Raw genomic sequence first — 22,080 nt, forward strand, 5'->3', positions numbered from 1 at the left:
TACCAGGGCTTTGGTGCACTAAGCCACCTACTAGGGCCAAGCATGTCTCTCGCTGGTGTGTGAAACAAGTTCGGGTTTTTGCTGTTTAGGACTTCTTATTGTACAGCTTTCATGGTGCGAGGAAATCACTCTGTAATACTGTGATCCTCATTCCCGGGTGAGGGTGTTGTGAGGTAGGGTATCTGTGCTGTAGGCAAACGTGGCAGCCCCCTGCTTACATTTGAAAATGTGAACAGTCGATAAGGCTTCTCCCCACTGGCTATAGGTGGAGAGGTGTCTCCCCTCTCTCCCATTCCCCTACAGTTTCTCCTGCTTCCTGCTTGGAGCTTCAAACACAGTTCACCAAGCTTCCCTGCCCACTGCTGTCCACAGCTCTGTGTGCTCACTCCCTCTCACCTGGTTTCATGGCGAGGGGTGGTGCCAATCTCCTCATTCAGTCTCTGCTGTGTCTGTGCTGTGCCTCCACCACTTATCCTTCCTCTTTACTCCCTTAACATGGACCTGAGCAGTCTCTGGTGGACTCATGGTCTACTCTGCCTGAACATCTCGCAATTCTGTTGCCAGCTAGTATCCCCTCCCCTCTGCCTATTAACTACCTATTCACCACCCCCCCACCCCCCACTACTCGGAACATCCTGTTGCTCTACTGCCATCTTGGCCCCCTCTTAGTTCTCTTTGTAAGATGGAGACAACATACTTAACTATTAGACTGGTTTCATTATTAAATCAAACACTGTGTTTGTACAACGTCAAATTATAAGTGCTCAATATATATCTATTTTTTACTTTTTATGTGTTTAATTTTTATTTATTTGAAAGAGAGAGAAAGAGAGAGAGAGAGTCCCCATCCACTGATTCACTGTATATATTTCCACAATGACAAAGGCTGAGCCAAGCTGAAGTAGAGAGCCTGGAAATCAATGCAGATCTCCCATGTGGGAGAGCCATCACCTGCTGCCTCTCAGGGTACACATTTGACATGGAAACGGAAGTGGAACCGGGACTGAAATTCTGGCTCTCTTTTGGTGGCTTGATAACTAAGCTAAATGCTCACCCCTCAGTAGAGTTTTTTAAATATTTATTTATTTATTTGAAAGGCAGAACTGCACACATAGAGAGAAGGAGAGGCAGAGAGAGAAGGAAGAAGTGAGGGAGAGAGAGATCCTCCATCTGCTGGTTTACTACAGCTGGAGCTGCATCCATCTGAAGCCAGGAGCCAGGAGCTTCTTCCGAGTTTTCCACATGGGTACAGTGGCCCAAGGACTTGGGCCATCTTCTACTGTTTTCCCAGGCCATAGCAGAGAGCCAGATTGGAAGTGCAGCAGCAGAGACTTGAGCTGGTGCCTATATGGAATGCCGACACTGTAGGCAATGGCTTTACTGGCTATGCCACAGTGCCGGCCCAGTAGTTTTAGTTAAATAAAATGTATATGTTGAGTTGAAACATGAAGTTGTTTAGATTCAATCCTTTTTCGAGTTCATATGACTCAACCTAATATATATTATATATAAAATTGATATTCACTTTCAAAGCGTGTATTTTGAGAAGACTGTGGACTTAGACATAGTCTTCAGTTGCTTTTTCAGGATTAAACAACTGATGAAAGACATAATTATATGAGTAATTAAAATATGGAAGGATGAGTGTTGGCTGAAACAATTAGGAATGACTTAAGGGAGGCATGCAATCTGATATTAAATTTAAAACATGAGTAGGGTTGGAAAGCTAGAGAAAGAATATTCTACAAGTTATGATTCATTAAACTCTTTCAGAGATAAATGAATAGCACAGTAAAGATTTAAAGTTTAGACTATCAGCATCATATGGGACATGTAAAGTACTTAGTTCAACCAAGATAAAGAAGGAAAACTATAATATTTAGATTAGCAGCCCAGCATTGTACAATCTGTTAGTTGTATGGCTATTGCAAAAAAGAAAAAGTGATCAGCACTACCATTACTTATAATCAAGAAAATAAGATAATTAATGTTGTAATACACATTAAGAATATTTTTAAAAATTTCAAAGAATAATGTTTAAGAAAATACTGCCTAGAAAATCAATCTTTTAGGGAGTATGGGGTGTGATGAATGGGAACAAAAAAGACATGTTGATGGAAGTGAAGGATGCAGAGGGAAATGGCAAGCATTTGAACAAAAACTAATATATGCCCAGGGGCTATGCAAGCCATTGAATGGTAAACACAATACAGGCTTTCCAGAGACCATGTAAATGAAGGAACAGAGCTGAGAGTAATCAAGGGTGAGCAAGAGGCATATGCAAGATATAAAACATTCAGGACAGAAGAGGCTGGGAAAGATTACAGAATAAATTTGGAGAATGTACAAAAGCTCAGTCAAATCAAAGGTAGAAAATGAAGGGAAGATTGCACAAGAGGATTGATAATAAGATGTGCTTCAAGTACATGAAAACAAGATGTCGGTACAACAGGCAAGAGTCTCTCATAGGTGGCAAATGCAATTTATTGAAAGAACAGGCAGAATTTCTGAGAGTAGATAATTAAATGACTCAGTTTTCCTAAACATTACTGGTGACAGGAGTGGACATATCCTCTAGGAAGACAAAGTGAAAGAAATCAGGCTGAAATTAGCTTAACTGGAAAGGAAATGGATTGGGGATTTTGGTGACTTGTTTAAGTTTAAACGAAAATATGATTGCTGTAGGGATATCTAACAAGCTTTGTAATATGGAGTAAATTGTTAAACTTCTCAGAACCCCAGGGTTCTCAGCTATCAGTTGAGGACAATGGGCCAAATAAACTTCAAGGCAGTGCTGTGGTTTGAATTTTTCCCCCAAAGTTTATGTGTTGGAAACTTAACCCTCAAATCAACAACATTGAGAGGTGGGGCACTTAAGAGGTGATTAAGACGTGAGGGCTCTCCCTGTATGAATGAACTATTATATTATTATGGGTGGGTTAGTATCAAGGGAGTTTGTTCCTGATAAAAGGATGAGTTTAGCTCCCTCCCCTCCCCTTGCTTCCTTCCTCTATTCTTCCCTTGTTTCTCTCAGATATCCCCAGAGAAACATAATCTTGTGCAGGATGACAGACATATGGAGGTGCTTCAAAAACCTCAGGGGGCTGGCATTTGTAATAGTAGTCAAGATACTGATTGAGATGCTCACATGCCATACCAGAGTGTCTGGGTTCAAGTACTGACTCTCCACAAGAGGCAGCAGAGATTACGGTACAATTGGTTGGGAGACCTCAGTTGAGTTTCTTGCTTTCAGCCTGGCCCAGTTCCAGATGCTATGGGCATTTGAGGAATGAACCAACATTTAAAGATCAGTAGCAATCTATTTCTCTCTCTCTATCTCATGTTCTCTTTGCCAGCTATCAAGAAATGCCACAGCAAGAAAGACCTCACCAGATGTGGTTCCTTGGACCTCGGTTGGACTTCGAAGCCTCCAAAACTGTAAGAAATAAATCTCTATTCTTTATAAATTACCCAGTCTCAGATATTCTCTTAAGGCAACACAACATGAACTAAGGCAGAGAATTTCACTCAGCAGTTCCATGTACGATATACCAGTCTGTGACAAGATAACTGTGGGCTTTGAGAGTGTTTAGATATTTATAGTAATTTAACATTGCTGCAATATCCAAGCATGTGATTTTGTATTTTCCCAAAATATTGGCCTGCAATGGATGTGAAATTTTTATAAGTGGTGAATAGCTTGAGAATCATTGTTATAAAGTACTTGGAAACCTCAAAAGTTACATTTAGCAATTTTCAATGATTCAAACTTCCTTTTGCCGCAACAAAATACCACAGATGGGGCAGCTTAGACCACAGATACTTAACTTCCTCCCAGTTTTGGAGATTGGAAGATCACGATCAAGGTGCTGGCAAGGTTGGCTTTCTTTCAGGCTTCTCTGTGGTTTGGAAATGGCCACCTTTCTGCACTGTCCTCAAGCATCTCTGTCTGTACTCTGGCATCTGTTCCTGGCATAGACATTGGTCAGATTAGTTTGGGACCCACTTTAATGGTCTCCCTTTAACTTGATTACTTTGTCGAAGGCCCTAAATACATTCTGAGGTTCTGGGAATTAGAGCTTTAACACAGGAGTTTCGAGGGGACATAGTTCAGCTCATAGCAATGTTTTAGTAAACATTTTTCCCCCAAAACATCATTTTGTAAAAATCTAACTGTAAAGCAGCCTCAAAAGACACCAAACACAGGAGTTAGAGGAAAGGTTTATTGTCAGGTGGGGGAAGCCCAACAAGCAGGGTGGGGTGGGGCGGGAAGAGGGTGAGAGGGTAAGAGAGTGTAAGAGAGAGAGATCGGAAGAGATAGAGACACATGTTCAGGAACAGGCCTTTTTTTTTTTTTTTTTTTTTTTTTTTTTTTTTTTTTTTTTTTTTGCCAGGAGGTGGGCAGGGAAGTAGGAGCAGCGAATCCTATTAGGGTGAGGGTAGAGCTGACATCTGTGGTTAGGCCACGTGGTCACCTGGCTTCCCGCAATGGTGGTGGGAGATGGAGCCTAGGTTGGTGTCCAGACCATAGATCATGCCACAGATAAGACTGCGCCATTTTACTAACACTAACCAACTGATTTTTCTTTTTTTTTTTTTTTTAGTTTGCCAAATGACCACAAGTACACAAATAAATGATATATTTTCATTTGATTTTACTTTACTTGCCAAATGATGCTTTCATTCCACATAAATGAAAATCAAAATACACAAATTTCAGTGGTTTAGATCCAAGAAATGTTTGGATGAATAAGTAGCAGTCAGTGTAGCAGGTGACTCAATAAATCCATTAACCTTCCTCTGTTTCTGAACCACTATTAAAGAGAATAGTAAATCATGTCACACTAACCTCTCTCAAAAAATCAATAGACACATCTGTATGTGAGTCTGCATTCACATTTTTATCTATGAACAACTGAAATATTTTGACACATTTTAATTTTTCTATAGCTCCTATCATAGAAGTTTTATCTGTATTCTTATCGTCAAACCTCCCATGTGCTATAATTTTTCTCTTAAATTTTTTTAGTCTTTGAATATATTTTAGGTTAATCCCTTAGATTAAATGTCTGTAAGCATATTTGTTAGTTCAATGAATACTGATTTGTAATTCCTTTTGTATCTACTATCAAATAACCCTTCTGCCAGAATGTAAACTTCCATTTCCAATAGTAGTGTGTGAGGATACCTATTCTGCTGTATCCTTGCCAGAAATTATAGTTATCATTAATTTTTTAATAAATTTTTAAGTTGAAACATAATATAAGAGTTTATTTTGTATATTTCTTATTCCAGATCAGCTTGTACCATTTTTCTAGTTACTGGCCATTTTATTTCTTAGTCTTTGCATTGTCATTCATAGTTTAACATGGTGTACTTTCAAAGATAACAAAGGACATATTACCTTATAATAATTTCACCTTGTAGTCAGAGTAAACATAAATTCAAAACACTATGAAGCATTATCATCTTTTCTTTTTTGCCTACAACTTCTGTTTTCCAATCAGCTGCTCTATTAAATAACCTCTTCGTATTTGCTCGTTTAGGCCTCACAGAAGCAGTGTGTTGAGAAATTTATATTAAATAGAGTTCAGCATCTACCTTGTTTTTAATCCAGATCCTAAAGGAAACTAACTATAAGTTCATCAGAAAGAATAGGAGTTTAACCTGAAACTTTTATTGGCTCCGATCTTACCTTTACTATGAGGAAAGAAGGGCAAGACAAAGAGGAGACAGAATGCAGACTCACAGCCAGAGCAGGTTTATTCAAAAACCTGAGAAGTGGCTAATGGCTGGTGTGTACACAGGGAGAATATGTGGCATTATGCACCTACTCCCTTACAGGCTAGGGCATAGATATCATCTTAGGGGCAGGGGTTAGGGGGCATTAGGCAGGGCAGAGTGGGTTTGTGCTGGCTTATTTTTGTGGGCACAGGCTTCACAAACTTCACAGGCTGGTTTATTGGGGAAGAATGCAGGAAGAAGTATCTCAATAAAGCAGAGGTGGGTGGTTGGGGGGCTGGGGATCTACTTCCAGTCATAATTGAGCTGGCTGAGGGAGATAACATGGGAGGTTTCTCAATAATGCAGCGGTGGGGTTGAGCTGGCTGAGAAAGAATGCAAAGGGTTGCTTTTGTCCTTGCTCCGTCATGTACTATACAGGTATTGCGTCTCTACATTAACATTTTCGATCATCAATAAATAGAAATGGAGGCCATGAAACCCAATGAACAAAGCTGAAATGTGGTTTATTTTCTTTGGCTTTTTATACATTTTGCTTGTGTGGTATTACACACTTGACATACCACACAGTTTATTGTATGCTTTCTTTTGAGCCTCACAGTCCCAGAGACAGCTCTTTGTGTACTGCCAGCCTTGCAGGGTGGTCTGGGGGTCTACACGGAAACTTGTACCCTACTGAAAAGCTGGTACTGAGTCTATTTATGTCACACAAAGGAAGGCTGAATTTCTGAGAAGACTTTTTATTATGTAAATATGCCACTTCCTTACACATGACTAAGTGAATTTTGGGCAAAGAGTAGAGAGGTGAGAGATAAAAGGTTTGGAAAAACTAGCAGAGAGGAAAAGAGAGCAGTTTGAGTCCAATTATAAGCAGAAAATTATCTGAATCAGAACCCAAAAATCCCTAGCTTAGGAATAGGTGTTTGGCCTAATGGTTAAGAAACCCATGTCCCGCAATGGAGTGCCTAGGTTCAATTTCTAGCTCTGTCTCCTGACTCCAGCTTGCTGCTAATGCAGACCTTGAGAGGCAGTGGCATAGCTTAAATAGTTTGATTCCTGCCACCTATGTAGGAGACCTGTTTTGCATTTCCAGCTCCTAGCCTTGGTCCTAGCCATTGTTGGCATTTGGAGAGGGAACCATCGAATTGAAACTATCTATATCTCTGTCTTCTACTCAAGTTAATTAAAACATTCCTGCCTTTCTAGCTGGTTTGAGTTACAAATATTTTTAACTGCAAGGTTTCCACTTTTTTCTTCCTTTTTTATTGTGATAAAATCATAAAACATAAAACTTACCACCACCATAACCAAGTTTAAGGGTATACATTAGTGGTGCATAGTACATTTGCATTGGTGTGCAATCATCATTAGCATGCATCTGCAGAACTGTTTCTATTTGGAACCCATGGTCTTTAAGCATAAGCTCTGCTTTATTTCAGTCCCTTGAAGTCTCCATTCAGCTTTTTGTCTCTACAATTTTGACTACTCTAGGTCCTCATAAAATATTTGCCTTACATTGATAAATTTTTGTATGAGAAACCATCACTGAATTCCAGGAATAAATCTCACTTTGTCATTTGTTAGTATGCTGCTGAATTTAGTTTGCTAGTATTTTCTTTTTTTGAAGGTTTTTATTTAATGCATACACATTTTCATATGTACAGCTTTTAGTGATATAGTGTTTCTTCCCCCCATTCCCGCCCTCCCACCCACACTCTCATCCCACCTCCCATTCCCTCTCTCATTCCATTTTCCATTAAGATTCATTTTTAATTGACTATATATAGAAGATCAACTCTTTACTAAGTAATGATTTCAATTATTTGTACTCACACACACAGTATAAAGTACAGTTTGAAGACAAGTTTTACTGTTAATTCTCATAGTACAACTCATTAAGGACAGAGGTCCAGCATAGGGAGCAAGTACACAGTGACTCCTGTTGTTGATTTAACAATTGACACTCTTATTCATGATGTCAGTGATCACCTGAGGCTCTTGACATGAGCTGTCAAGGCTATGGAAGTCTTTTGAGTTCACAAACTCCATCGGTTTTTAGACAGAGCCATATGCAAAGTGGAAGTTCTCTCCTCCCTTCAGAGAAAAGTGCATCCTTCTTTGATGGCCCCTTCTTTCCACTGGGCTCTCACTCACAGATATCCTTTGTGCAGAACCATTTTGCCACTATGTCTTGGCTTTCCATGCCTGAAATGCTCTCAGGGTGTTTTCAGTCAGGCCTTAGGGGCTGAATCTGAGGTCAGAGTGCTGTTTAGGGTTTTTGTCATTCTATGAGTCCGGCTAGTATTCTCTTGAGAATTTTTGTTCATAACGGCTATTGGCTTATGGTTTTCTTCTCCTGTCATATCTTTTTCAGGCTTAGGTATCAGGTCCAACCTGTACTTACTGAAGGAGCTTGGAAGTCTTCTCTGTTATTAAGTGTTTTGGAAAAAATTGAAAAATATCACCATTAATTTTTCTTTAAATGTGTGGTAGAAGTCTCCACTGAAATCAGAAGGCTCAGGACTTGTTGTTGTTGTTAGTTTGTTTTTGATTACTGGTTCAATCTCTTTATTAGTTTTAGTCTATTCAGCTTTTGTACTTTCTCATGATAAGGTCTAAATAGATTTTGTATTTCTAGGAATTTATTTCATTTATGTTATCCATTCTCTTGGCAAACAATTGTTTGCAGTATTGTCTTACTATCCTTTTTTATTTCTGTAGAATCCACTGTAATGTCTCCAGTTTCATTATTGATCTTTTTAAAAAAGTTTACTTTTATTTATTTGAAATATAGAGTTACAGAAAGAGGGAGGGATGGAGGGAGATTGACAGAGAGACAGAGAGACAGAGAAAGAGGGAGGGAGACAGAGAGGGAGAGATCTTCCATCTGCTGGTTCACTCCCCAGATGGCTGCAATGGCCCAGGGCCATGCCAGGCTAAAGTCAGGAGTCCAGAGTTTCTTCCAGGTGTCCCTCATGAGTACAGAGGCCTAAGTTCTTGGTCCATTTTCCACTGATATTCCAGGTGCATTAGTAGGGAGCTGGATCAGAAGTGGAATTGGTAGATATAGAACTGGTGCCCATATGGGATGCCAACAACACAGATGATGGCTTAACCTGCTATGACACAATGCCATTCCCCATTTATGACTTTAGTAATTTGAATTTTCTCTGTTTTTTTGTCCCTCAATCAGTCTAGCTAGAAGCTTGTCAATTTTGTTGATCTTTTGGAAAGAACCAATTTTTTATTTTGGTGATTTTCTCTGATATATTTTACATTCTATTACAATTTTTAAAAGTATTCATTTATTTGAAAGAGAGAGAAAGAGAGAACTGTGTTTCATTATTTCACTCTCCAAATGTTCCCAATGGCAAGGACTGGGTCAGCCTGAACTGGAGCAAGGAGTGCAATCCAGATCGCTCGAGTAGACGGCAAGGACATTCATCTGTTGCCTCTTAGGGTATGCATTAGTAGGAAGCTGGAAACAGATGCTGGAGCATGGAGTATCAACTCAGGTACTCTGATTTGGGAGTCAGGTTTCTTAACTGCTGGGCTGAAAGGCTACCTCCTGAAAAACCTAAGATTTAGGGCCCGGCATTGTAGCAAAGAAGGTTAAGCCACCACCTTTGATGCTGGCATCCCATATGGGTGCCAGTTCAAGTTCTGGATGCTCCACTTCCAATCCAGTTCACTACTAATGTGCCTGCAAAAGCAGCAAATGACTCAAGTCTTTGGGCTCCTGCCACCCAAATGGGCGACTCAGAAGAATCTCCTGGCTCCTGGCTTTTCAACAGATCAACCCTGGCCATTGCAGCCATTTGGGGAGTGAATCAGTGCATGGAAGATCTTTCTATCTTTTTCTTTCTCTTTCTTTGTGTAAACTCTGCCTTTCCCATAAATAAAATAAAATAAAATAAAGTAAAATAAAGATGTAATCTGTAGATTAACATATAGTTGATCCTGGACAATGATTATATGCACTTGGGAGGAGTGTATCTGTTGTTGGCTAGAGTATTCAGTGTCTGTTAGATTTAATTAGTTTATTAGGTTGTTTAAGATCTGTATTTCCTTAATTCTCTTCTATCTGATGTTCTATCCATTATTAAGGGTAGGATATTGAAATTAACCACTGTTGTGTACTATTTATTTCTACTTTCAAATTTGTAAGTTTTTGCTTTCTGTATTTTGATGGCCTATTATTGGGAGTGTAAATGTTTATTATTGTTACTGGATAATTTCTTAATGTTTAATGTCCTTCTTTGAATCTTGCAACAAATCTTGATTTAGAAGTCTCTTTAACCTGATATTCATATAGCTACCTTTTCTTTTTGTTACTATTTGCATGGAATGTCTTTCCATCTTGTCATTTTCAACCTATTTTTTCTTTAGGTCTAAAGGGAATCTCTTATAAAGAACATATAGTATGTGTACTCTTGTTTTATCCATTCTATTGATCTCTTCTTTTGATTGGAAAATTGAATCCATTTATATTTAAAATAATTTCTGATACATAGAGATTAACTTCTGTCATTTTTTTATATATCATATTACTTATTTTCTGTATTAATGGCTCCTGTTTTTAGCTGATTTTTGGCAGTCAAATGTGTTAATTCCATTCTCATTTTCTTTTTTGAGTATAACTATTTTTCTTTGTAGTTATCATGGATATTACATTTAGAATACTAAAGTTATAACATTCTGATTTTATATCAGCTTAATTTTGATAATATGCAAAAACTGCTGCTGTTTATCTCGGTTCTCATACTTTTCTTTCAACGTGACAAAATGGTATGTGTATATATTGTTTGTTCAGAAACATAAAGTAACAATTATTTATATAATACACTAATTACTTAAATTATATAAAGTTTGTGGAGTTACAAACAAAATTTATAGTAATAGTAGCATTTAGACAATTGTTTTCAAAAGATGTATTAATATCTGAAGTCATGTAGAATAAAAGTGGACTTACAGAGGTTGTAACAATAAAACTACATTTTGTAATGACTGTGTATTGACTCTTGAGTTTGAATGTTCTAGTCTTTAATGCCTGACATCCAAAAGAGAGAAAAAGGGAGAAATGAAGTGAAGGGAAGGGGAGACAGTAGCCCTTTAAAGCCCCTAGAAGTTGCTTCAGATGGAGTGGAAGGGTTGGTTGCAGCAATGGGAGGTGTGGGTGTGTGGGTAATAAGGACCTGGCACCTGGTTGTTGGCACATCCATGACCAGAGGAAGAATGCAGATTTCCCATATTTGGAGGGTTGATTCACATTGCCCAGCTGAGTCTCATCAACTGCTAGCAGGCTGCTCCAGGAGTATGTGCACTGCTGCCTGCCCTGGAGATGGAAGCTGGGGGCTAAGTATCCCCTGCTGAGTTAGAAGCTGCAATTGACCAAAGTCAAACCACATTTCACTGTTCCAGCCTCCACTGGAGGCAGAAAGCCTTAATGGATACCAGAATTCCAAAAATAGTTGCATTGGGCAGTTTCTGCCAGTGTAATTATTGTCTAGGTGGGGAGACAGACTCCTAGTGCTTCCTATTGAACTGTCTTCCTAGAAACCTTCTATGTTAACAAGAATTAATTGCCAATGTTTAAAATTTGGAGATATCACAAAAAATTTCATATTTTCAAACTCTATTAAAAATTGGAAGATATGGTGATCTCTCATTCCTTTCTGGCAACAGTTGGATGGAGCTGAGTTAGTTGCCTCTTAGCCATCAGCTATCTTTTTGGCTTGCTATCACTGTAACTCCCAAGTGATTTCTAACTCCTTTAGCAATGATCTAGTAAGGTCCTCTGAAATTGTTGGTGCTACTCATCAGGATCTTTTAAGGCCTCTGATTTTGAGATACCTAATTTTTAGTACTTATTGACTGAGCTCTAAAAGTGATAGAATGCCAGCGCCGTGGCTCAGTAGGCTAATCCTCCGCCTTGTGGTGCTGGCACACCGGGTTCTAGTCCCGGTCGGGGCGCCGGATTCTGTCCCGGTTGCCCCTTTTCCAGGCCAGCTCTCTGCTGTGGCCCGGGAGTGCAGTGGAGGATGGCCCAAGTCCTTGGGCCCTGCACCTGCACGGGAGACCAGGAGAAGCACTTGGCTCCTGGCTTCAGATCAGCGCGGTGCACTGGCAGCAGCACGCCAGCCGCGGCGGCCATTGGAGGGTGAACCAATGGCAAAAGGAAGACCTTTCTCTCTGTCTCTCTCTTTCACTGTCCACTCTGCCTGTCAAAAAAAAAAAAATGATAGAATAATATGTCAGAAAGGACCCTGGACCTGGGAGAGAGGGTTTCTTTATTCTCATACTGATTTGGCTAATTTGTATTCCTGTTTTTGCTCATCTGCAAAGTGATCTGCTTGGGTGAGGTGAACTTGATTTCTCTGGTAACATTCTGTCTCATTGACTTTATGCCATGACATCCCTTGGGTAGGTACCCTAACAAACATTATCACAATGAATACTCTGGACAAAACGCATTGCCAACCTTTATTTACAGCCATGATGTGATCCTTCCATTACTCATGGCACTGATAACTTGAAGAGCATTAGTCTGAGCCAAGTTTTCTTTTTTGAATTCTTAATAATGTGGTTAGTGGTGTATTTATTTTTGTTTAATGTTCCTAAGAAACAAAGATCTGCCAAGCAGAAACAGGGCATTTGGCACTTGGAGTAAAATCTCTGAATCTGGCCTCCACAGCCAGCTTTGGAAGTGGAAGGCAACAGTCGTTCAGCAGAAGTTTGTGTGAAACTGATATTTTCAGGAAAACAAGCTGTTTATGCAATGGTTACAATCCCAGAGAGTTGACTCCTTTTTGGGAGATGATTAAGGAATTCTTGTTGTGATGATTCTTGACAGCCTAGTTGCAAGCAGTTGGTGATCTTTCAATAACAAACTGCTGTGTGTACCCTCATATGTCATGGCAAAAGATCTGTTAACAGATTTCTAAACTATTGATTATTAATACTTCTCTGATGGTTGAAATTGCCAGTTATATTTTCCCTCTGCCATGTAAACTGAAAATGGTCATTAGATTTTTCAGTGTTAAAAATGATCAATTCATTTAAAACTCCGTACCTTGTTCCTACTTAATTGTAAGATATTTGCCATAGCTTCCAGAATATGAGATGGAAAGGTTTGTTGACATGGTTTTCTGAAAGGGAAAAATATTTTTCATGACCAAGAAACAACTTGATGCCTACAGATAGAAAATAAGTTTACTTGTAATGGCTTGATGGCCAATGAATTTTTCTGTGTGTGTTTGTGTAGTGTGTGAATGTGCGCATGTGTTGTATGTGAGCTAAAAGGCACATATATGATTAAAATAGTACGGGATCATCTGGCTATGGTATGCATGAGTATATTCTCTAAGAAGCTGAAGTTTAAATATCTAAATGCCAAAATTTAGCATATATAAATTATTTATTTTCTTAAATGCATCACACTTGTTCTTAAACTGAGACGCTATACTGCAATTTTTAACCTTTTATACATTTTAGCATTTTCTTTGAGTGGAAAATATTTTGCTTGCTCGAAAAATAGTACCTTTTTTTATTTTAAAGTTCATGTTTTTTATATTATTTTTCTGATCTCTTCTTTATTCACATTCTATCTTCCATTTTTCTGTAGTGAGTAGAGGCTATTATTGGTCCCATTCTTCCTTCCACCTTACTGCATTTACTCTGACATGGCCTGAGCTGGATTTTTTTTGTATAATAAAATTGGGCTTTCTTTTCTGAAAACAGATATGATGCGTTCTCTTGATGTTTTAGACTTTGGACTTTAGCACATGTGTTTCAGGAGAAGATAAAACTTATTATATAGTTTGATTATTGAGGATAAAACAGTTTTGTGCTTGAATTTAGTTTGTTATTAGTTAGTGGTGCTATAACTACCATTAAGGAGAATTTATTGGCTAGCTGCAGTTTATACAACTTGTCAGAGATTGCCTTTGCTGTACAATCAGCCAAAGACTTAACATGAAGAGTTAATACCTTGTTTTTCATTATCAGGTGTCAGGCTGGCATGTTTGCCCAAAAGCTTATCTGCAGTTGACTGCTCAACCAAGTATTGAAATTTTTACTTTATGGGTGTTGGTAAACTAGTTATCCTTCTCTTTTAGTCATAATGATCTGCATTTCAGCTTAGTATCAAATATTTGGAAAATCTGCTAATAGTTCTTGCAGATGTCCATGGGGAGGGAGAGTGCGGCTGTTAGTGAACCTGTAGCACTGGTTACTTGGCTATCACAGGGCTTCCTCATTGATGATTTACTCTGCTTCCCTGCCATGTCCTTTACATTTACCCTTGTACTTGCTACTTGCAAAGCCTTTTCTTCCTTTCTGTATATTTAAGTAGTCATTTGGTATGATTTTTCCCTCAGTCTTCAGTTATTCCTAGGAAACTGTAGTGAATTTTATCAGATGTCATTTGCCTCCAAATGCTTTTATTCATCATAATTTTTGAAAAGTGATTTCATTAAATATAGAGGTATTAGTTGGGAGTTTTTATTATTTTTTCAGTATGTTAAAGATGAAATTCTACTGTGTTCTGACTTCCATGGTGCCTGATGAGAAGACATATTTTATATAATTGTTACCTATATACAGAGTGTCATATTTTTTTTTCTGGATTCTTTTAAAATTTCTTTGTCTCTGGTTTTCAGCAGTTTGTCAAAACATGACTCAGCAGGACTGCTCAAACCCTGTACTTTCTTAAGAAAGACCCGCCTTAAGGATGGGCCCTCAATGGTTCCTGGGAGAGGAGCTCTGATCTCTTAGATACGCTGCCTGATAAGAAGGATTGGTTGGCCGGCGCCGCGGCTCACTAGGCTAATCTTGCACCTTGCGGCACCGGCACACCGGGTTCTAGTCCCGGTCGGGGCACTGGATTCTGTCCCGGTTGCCCCTCTTCCAGGCCAGCTCTCTGCTATGGCCAGGGAGTGCAGTGGAGGATGGCCCAAGTCCTTGGGCCCTGTACCCCATGAGAGACCAGGAGAAGTACCTGGCTCCTGCCATCGGATCAGCGCAGTGCGCCGGCCGCAGCGGCCATTGGAGAGTGAACCAATAGCAAAGGAAGTCCTTTCTCTCTGTCTCTCTCTCTCACTGTCCACTCTGCCTGTCCAAAAAAAAAAAAAAAAAAAAAGATTGGTTTGCTGAGGCCTTAGGCTGCATGGTACCAGTTGTATCTGTCAGATTATGCTAACAATGTGATTTATGGTGAATGCCTGGTTTTGTTTAGAGGGGCTGAAGCCATGGTAGTTATGAGCAGGCACTGTGTATATGTATGAACAACCCCCTAACAAAAATCCTGGATGCTAGGGTTTAGCTGAGTTTGTCTGGTTGGCAATAATTGATCGCTGATTGTGTGTGTAAGTATGTATATGTATCTGCATTGGAAGAGGATACCTGGAAGCTTATGCCTTGTTTTTTCCTGGACTTTATCCCTTGTGCCATTTCCTTTGCTCATTTTAATCTGTATATTTTCACTGTAATCAATCATAATTGTGTGTTTGAAAGCTTTCCTGGGTCCTGTGGCCCAGAGAATCATTGATCCTGATGGTAGTCTTGAGGATTTGCAGTGCAGTTGGCAGCATAAGAAGGATTTGCTAGAATGACCCCAACTCATTGAAACATGAAGAGAATATTTTTTCGGAAAAAAAAAACATGAAGAGAATATTGTGTGATAGGGTAGGGAAAGCCAAACCATTGACTCTGAGAGGGCTTCTGAGATTTCCATGGTGTAAGGCAGAAGCCTGTGTTGCAATCAAGTACTGGAAGTAAAAGTTATTCAAGAAACCTAGAAATGATAGATGCTGGCTTACAGGATACTCCAAAAAATGGAAACAAGTGAAAATGAAGGTAGATATGGAGAAACATACAGTTCTGCAATCATTGAGTTCTGTAAGAGGGCTTCTATTTGATTTCTCAATAAATTTTATCATCACTATAAATATTAGAATATTATTTAATTATATAAATAGATGAATCTTACTAACAGTGCCTGTATTACACTACATGAAGCATGTGCACAATATAATTCAGTGCCATCGCAGAGCAAACCAGTAAGAATTATAGAGGTATTTGCTATGTCTTCCCCACAGAATTGGCCCTTGCCCATACGCAATATATTATTATGAATGGGCTTCATTACAATTGGCCATGATTCAATAATTTCTGTGTTCCAAGTAAATTGGGGCCAAATCTACTTATTCTTTTAGATCGCAGGCTTGTATTGAGACTGTTTTTCATTGTGTGCTGTAATATAGCCAGGCTGTATCTCCTCCTGTAGGGAGGACAAAGATGTCAATCAGAAAAAAATCTGCTCCATAGCCATCTGCAGTCTGCCCTCTTCTTGGCAGATAGCATGGTTTGTGTTGGCATTTTGTACCTTGAGCAGCACAAGTGGAATACGTTGATGATCAGCACATCTCTGGGTTTCCTGCAGCTACCCCCTGTCCACTCATTTCATGGACCCTGATAGTCACCTCAAGCAGGGGCGGCAGCATGTCTGCTTGCAGATTCTAATCACCTTCCAATCTTGGAATGCAATTCTTCTGATAAGAACTGATATGTTTTACTTTAATTCCGCTCTTAAATTTCCATGCATCATTTGCCAAATAGAATTTACTTAATTGTCCAATTTTCCATTGCCCACCTGCCTGACAAATTCAGGCTACTGGCCACCCTCCCACCCCCGCAATGAATCACAGTGCACCCAAACTTGTTGTTTGATTCTCCCATCACTGCAAGGAAAATGGTATGCAATTAGCTCACTTAGCTGATTTTCTTTTTCCTTCATCAAACAGAATTTTTCTCAGTTGGTCATAATGTGATAGCCTTCCAAACAGGATTCTCTCCACATACCCTGGACCTGTTCTTTATAAATGAAACAGCTTTCTGTGTTGGTGAATCACGAGCAGTTAGTAGGATAGTGCCCATGTGGCAATAAGATCAGCAGTTCCTCAGGAAAATTCAAAGTTGACTCCAATGGAAATGAGACCACCTGCTCATGAGCAAGAGGAGAAACTACTTACATGCCTGCAGTTGCTCTTCCTTTATAAACCACTTGAAATTTATATATTTTCCTGCATACTGCCTTCTTTTTTTGAGCATTTCTTTGATATTGTCCAAGATATTCTGAGTATTTTAGGTTTCAAATTATTTTATGTCATTCTATCTTAGAGACAATTTCAATCAATGTCTATAATTTTATATACTGATTAAGCTACTGTTTTTGCAACTCAGACGTAATCTAACATTTTCCAGTTTCCTTTTAAATATAGCTGTCTTTTGAACAATTTTATGGATAGAAACTAGCAATAGGAGGGGACCTCAAAAAATTCATGGAAAACAATGGACTTAACATATAAGATGATTTGGGCACAAAAACTTCAAAATTCACAAATAGATTTTTCACAGTGTATTTTCATAAAATTTTGAATACCCTTCATGCATCTTTCAAAAATCCAGACAACCCTGGGATGAGCATTGTGGCTTACCAGTGTTAAGCTGTCTCTTGTGATGCCAACACTCCATATCAGAATGGCTGGGTTCAAGTCCTGGCTCCACTTCTAATCCAGCTTCCTGCTATTGTACACGTGAGGAGTCGGGAGATGATGGCTCTGATAATTGAGTCTCTGCCACAAGCATGGGAGACTGAATTAAATTCCTGGATCATAGCTTCAGCCTGACCCAACCCTGGCTATCGTGAGAATGTGGGGATTGAACCTATGGATGAAAGATCTCTCTCTCTCTCTTCCCCCCTCCCCCCATCTCTCTGTCTTCCTCTCTCTGACCCCTTCCCTAACATTGCTTTGCCTTTCAAATAAATAAAATAAATTAAAAAATCCAAACCTCCCCACCAAGTACTGTGGTTTTCATATACTTCCGGTGGTGGCAATGGCAGCAGTTTATTTGGAGTTGTTTGGGGTAAGTCACAAATGGCTCCTGCGCTGGTTATCTCAAGAATTTCACCTTTGGTCAGGTTCTTTTTCCTTTGTAGAATTTATCAACCAATCTCTAGTAGCCACCACTGTATTTAATTCTTAGGTAGCTTCTTGTTCAGTGCCTGATACTACCATGTAGCACCAAAACCATGATTTATCACACTCAGTGTCTTATCACACTCAGTATCTGCATCAAATCCAAATCCCTCAAGGCCAATTATGAAAAGTGAATTGGCACATTAAAATGATCCCATAGTAAAATAAGAAATATAAATTGGAGTCCTTCCTACTTGCACACAAACTTCAATTGGCTCTTTTTCTAGCCAGGATTCACAATAAAGTATTTATAAGATCAGTCACTAGGGCTTCTATAGCTTGTCTACATTTTGCACTATTGAAACTGTATCAGTGGGCCAGCGCCGTGGCTCACTAGGCTAATCCTCTGCCTGCGGCGCTGGCACACCGGGTTCTAGTCCCGGTTGGGGCACCGGATTCTGTCCCAGTTGCCCCTCTTCCAGGCCAGCTCTCTGCTGTGGCCCAGGAATGCAGTGGAGGATGGCCCAGGTCCTTGGGCCCTGCACCCACATGGGAGACCAGGAGGAGGCACCTGGCTTCTGGCTTTGGATCGGCGCAGCACACCAGCCGTAGCGGCCATTTGGGGGGTGAACCAACGGAAAAAGGAAGACCTTTCTCTGTCTCTCTCTCTGCCTAACTCTGCCTGTCAAAAAATAAATAAATAAAAGAAACTGTATCAGTGACTGCTGATATTATCAGTAGGACCATTTCAAACAAGCCTCCATAATCTGCCATGAGTCTTCATAAAAATCCACACATTCATAGACCACACAGATAAAATTTACAGAGAAATGATGGGTTTACCAGCCTGCAAATTAAAATGATAATCTCTTGCTGTCCACCAAGTACACAATACTGTTTAAAATTAACAACAGGTATGGATCCAGGCTAATCTATAGCTTTCCAAATAGTATGTCCAATTAATACTGGCTGAGGATGAACTTAGAGGCCTGGCGTTTAATAATACTAGGTATGGGAAGTGTTCCCCAGATGTAATATTCACCCAATGTTTGTAAAGTATATCGAGTAAAGGAGATGCTATCATTGTATATAAAGTCTGTTCAAACACTTCACTTTTTAATCAAACTCATTTTAATCTCATTAACAATGGCTTCCCCATATTCTCCCAGTTTGGTGTTAGCCCTCCTTAAGATTTTACTAGCATGTTTTTGATTCACAATATAGTGAGCCCTGCCGCAAATAAAGATTCATTCTCAACTCTGTAGCCAACTTATACCCATATGTGAATAAGGCTTGCATCCCTGTCCAGGGGTTGATCATAAACAAAGTGGTTCCATTATCAATCTTTGTCCTGAATAATTTGCTGTATCATTGGCCCTCATGGTTTGAAATCAGAATTCGCATTGTTATCATTACTTTCCAGCTGTTTAAATTCTTCCAATCAGTAATAAAAAGAGTGTATCTGTGCAGGATCTTTGAATGTTGGAGGACCAGTAGAGGCCTCCATCAGTCACTTAGTCTCCAATGGAGCTACATTGAGATCTTTATTTTGTCCACTTTATTCATCTCATTCTTTAATAACCATTTAACAACTTACATACAACTGAGAGAAAAACCCTGAACGATCTCACTTGTCCTTCCTTATCCTCTTGTAAATTACTCTAATATTCTTAGTATATGTAATACCTCTAAAGGAAACAGAGAATAGAAATCCGATGTGACTTTTCAGACCTTTACTTGATTTTACAGCAATAAGGTTAAATGGGGTGCCCTTGTACTCTCTTAGTCACCTGTGTAAAATGAGTACATTATTCATGGCCTGAGCATGGGGCTTATTAAAGATATGAACACACAGGTCACTTGTAAACCCAACCTAATGTGGTGAGCACACACAGAATATCAGCTTCTTCAACATAGGACTTCCACTTGGCATTTAAAGGGGAAAAAGACAATTCTCTTTCTCAGTGTAAATACATTTTGCAATGGCTTTTGTCCTGTCCACAGAGTTGGCTGCCCACTTGGGAACAACCTTAACAGTGTTAAGCTGTCTCTTGTGATACCAGCACTTCATATCAGAATGGCTAGGTTCAAGTCCTACAGATTGGTTCATCTGTAGTCATCTGTTATTGTTTAATAGTATGCTGTGAGTCCTCCATCCACCCAAACATGCTCCTGCATTCTGAAATAATCAAAACCAAGGAGGCTTCCTTCAAGCTAGTCACGCTCACAATCCACTTTAGGAAAGGTTCTTCAAAAAGCTAATTATATCTATCCATGAATTGAAACAACTTCTTTACACTATACTCACTGGTTTTAGTAGATTTTTTGCCTTCTCCCTGGCCAATGCATACCTGGTGACCAAAGGCTATTTGTGGTTCCAACATCACCCCTGCCCCTTAGTAACAACCCTGAGGCTAGCAGCCATAGCTCAAACTGGCCTAAATCCAACATTAGCAGAGCAATAAGAGCTTCCCCAACGAATTGGATTCAGCCAACAATTCATTTCAATGCTAAATATTTTCTGCATAAATTCATTCTTTTTTTAAAAAGAAGATTTGATTTATTAATTTGAAAGGCAGAGTTACAGAGACAGAGGGAGAAATGGAGAGAGTGAGATCTTCCATCAGTTGGGTCAATGACCCAAATGGCCACAACAGCCAGAGCTGGGCCAGGTTGAAGTCATGGGCCAGGGGCTTCTTCCAGGTCTTCCACAAGGGTGCAGGTGCCCCAGCACTTGGGGCATCCTCTGCTGCATTCCCAGGCACACTAGCGGTGAGCTGGTTTGGAATTGGGGCAGCCAGGATTTGAACCGGTGCCCATATGGGATGCCAGCACTGAAGGCAGTGGCTTATTCTGCTACACCACAATGCTGGCCCCAACAAGTTTATTCTAAGATCCAAATAATGGTAGATCGGAAGATAGTGAATAATCATATTAGCTTAAAAATAGGAAAATGAAATGATCTAGCAAGATGCATTAATTATCTGTGTATGTTTCTATCTTGCATTGACTTTGCTGGTACTGGACATATTCATGTTAATACTGTTGCCATATGTTTTATAAGTTCTATGCCAAATATAAATGTTCAGAAAAAGTTGTTTTGCTTGTAAGAAAGTATGGACCTAAAGACAGATGGGTACACTGTGCACGAAAGGGTTCCTTCATTATTTCTGAATGATTTAAACCCTGCACAGTACAATGAAATGTTTAGGATAGGTCCTTGACTGGTTTTTCATAATGAGCTCTGAGCCCTGTGGGTGTTTTGACTGATAAGAATATTTTTAAGCCTAAGGGCCATGATCTAATAATTTATGCTAGCTGTGTGATTTATGATGGATTCCTGTTTTTGGTTTCAAGCCTAGAGCCTAAGTAGCTGAATCATTCATACAGGTGTTACCTGCTTACATGAGTGAATCTCCATAAAAATCCCTGGGAACCAAGGCTTGGGCAAGCATCATTGCTGACAAGGAGAATGCATGAAAGTGTGACTCTAGTGGGAGAAGACACCTGGAAGCTTGTGCTTGGTATTCCTAGATTTTGCCTCATGGATATTTCCCCTTTGATTATTTTACTCTATATATTTTCTGTATAATATATCACACTGTCAATAGCAGTTTCTTTGAATCCTATGAGTTCTTTCAACAAATCATTAAACCTGAAGGTGGTCTTCAGGACTCCTGAAACAGTGTGCTAGGTGTGATTTTCTTTGTATTTTATCCAATTTGAATTTCTTTTTATTTTTATTTTTATTTTTTATTTTTTGACAGGCAGAGTGGACAGTGAGAGAGAGAGACAGAGAGAAAGGTCTTCCTTTGCCGTTGGTTCACCCTCCAATGGCCGCCGTGGCTGGTGCGCTGCGGCCGGCGCACCGCACTGATCTGATGGCAGGAGCCAGGAGCCAGGTGCTTTTCCTGGTCTCCCATGGGGTGCAGGGCCCAAGCACCTGGGCCATCCTCCACTGCACTCCCTGGCCACAGCAGAGAGCTGGCCTGGAAGAGGGGCAACCAGGACAGAATCCGGCGCCCCGACCGGGACTAGAACCTGGTGTGCCGGCGCCGCTAGGCGGAGGATTAGCCTATTGAGCCGCGGCACCGGCCCCAATTTGAATTTCTTATCTTCCCAAACCATAGGTTGATAATTCTTATCCAAATGTTGGAAATTAAAAAAAAATAATTTCTTCATAGATTTCCCCATTGTTGTTTCTCATGTCCTTCTGGGGCTCTAGTTAAACATGCATTAGACTGTGTTAAACAAAGTACAAGTTATAATCCCCTATATTTTTCATCTTTTTTTTTTTTTTTTTTTTTTTTTTTTTTTACAGGCAGAGTGGATAGTGAGAGAGAGAGAGACAGAGAGAAAG

Source organism: Oryctolagus cuniculus, chromosome 1 (assembly GCF_964237555.1).
Source record: "Oryctolagus cuniculus chromosome 1, mOryCun1.1, whole genome shotgun sequence".
In the NCBI taxonomy this organism is placed as follows: Eukaryota; Metazoa; Chordata; class Mammalia; order Lagomorpha; family Leporidae; genus Oryctolagus; species Oryctolagus cuniculus.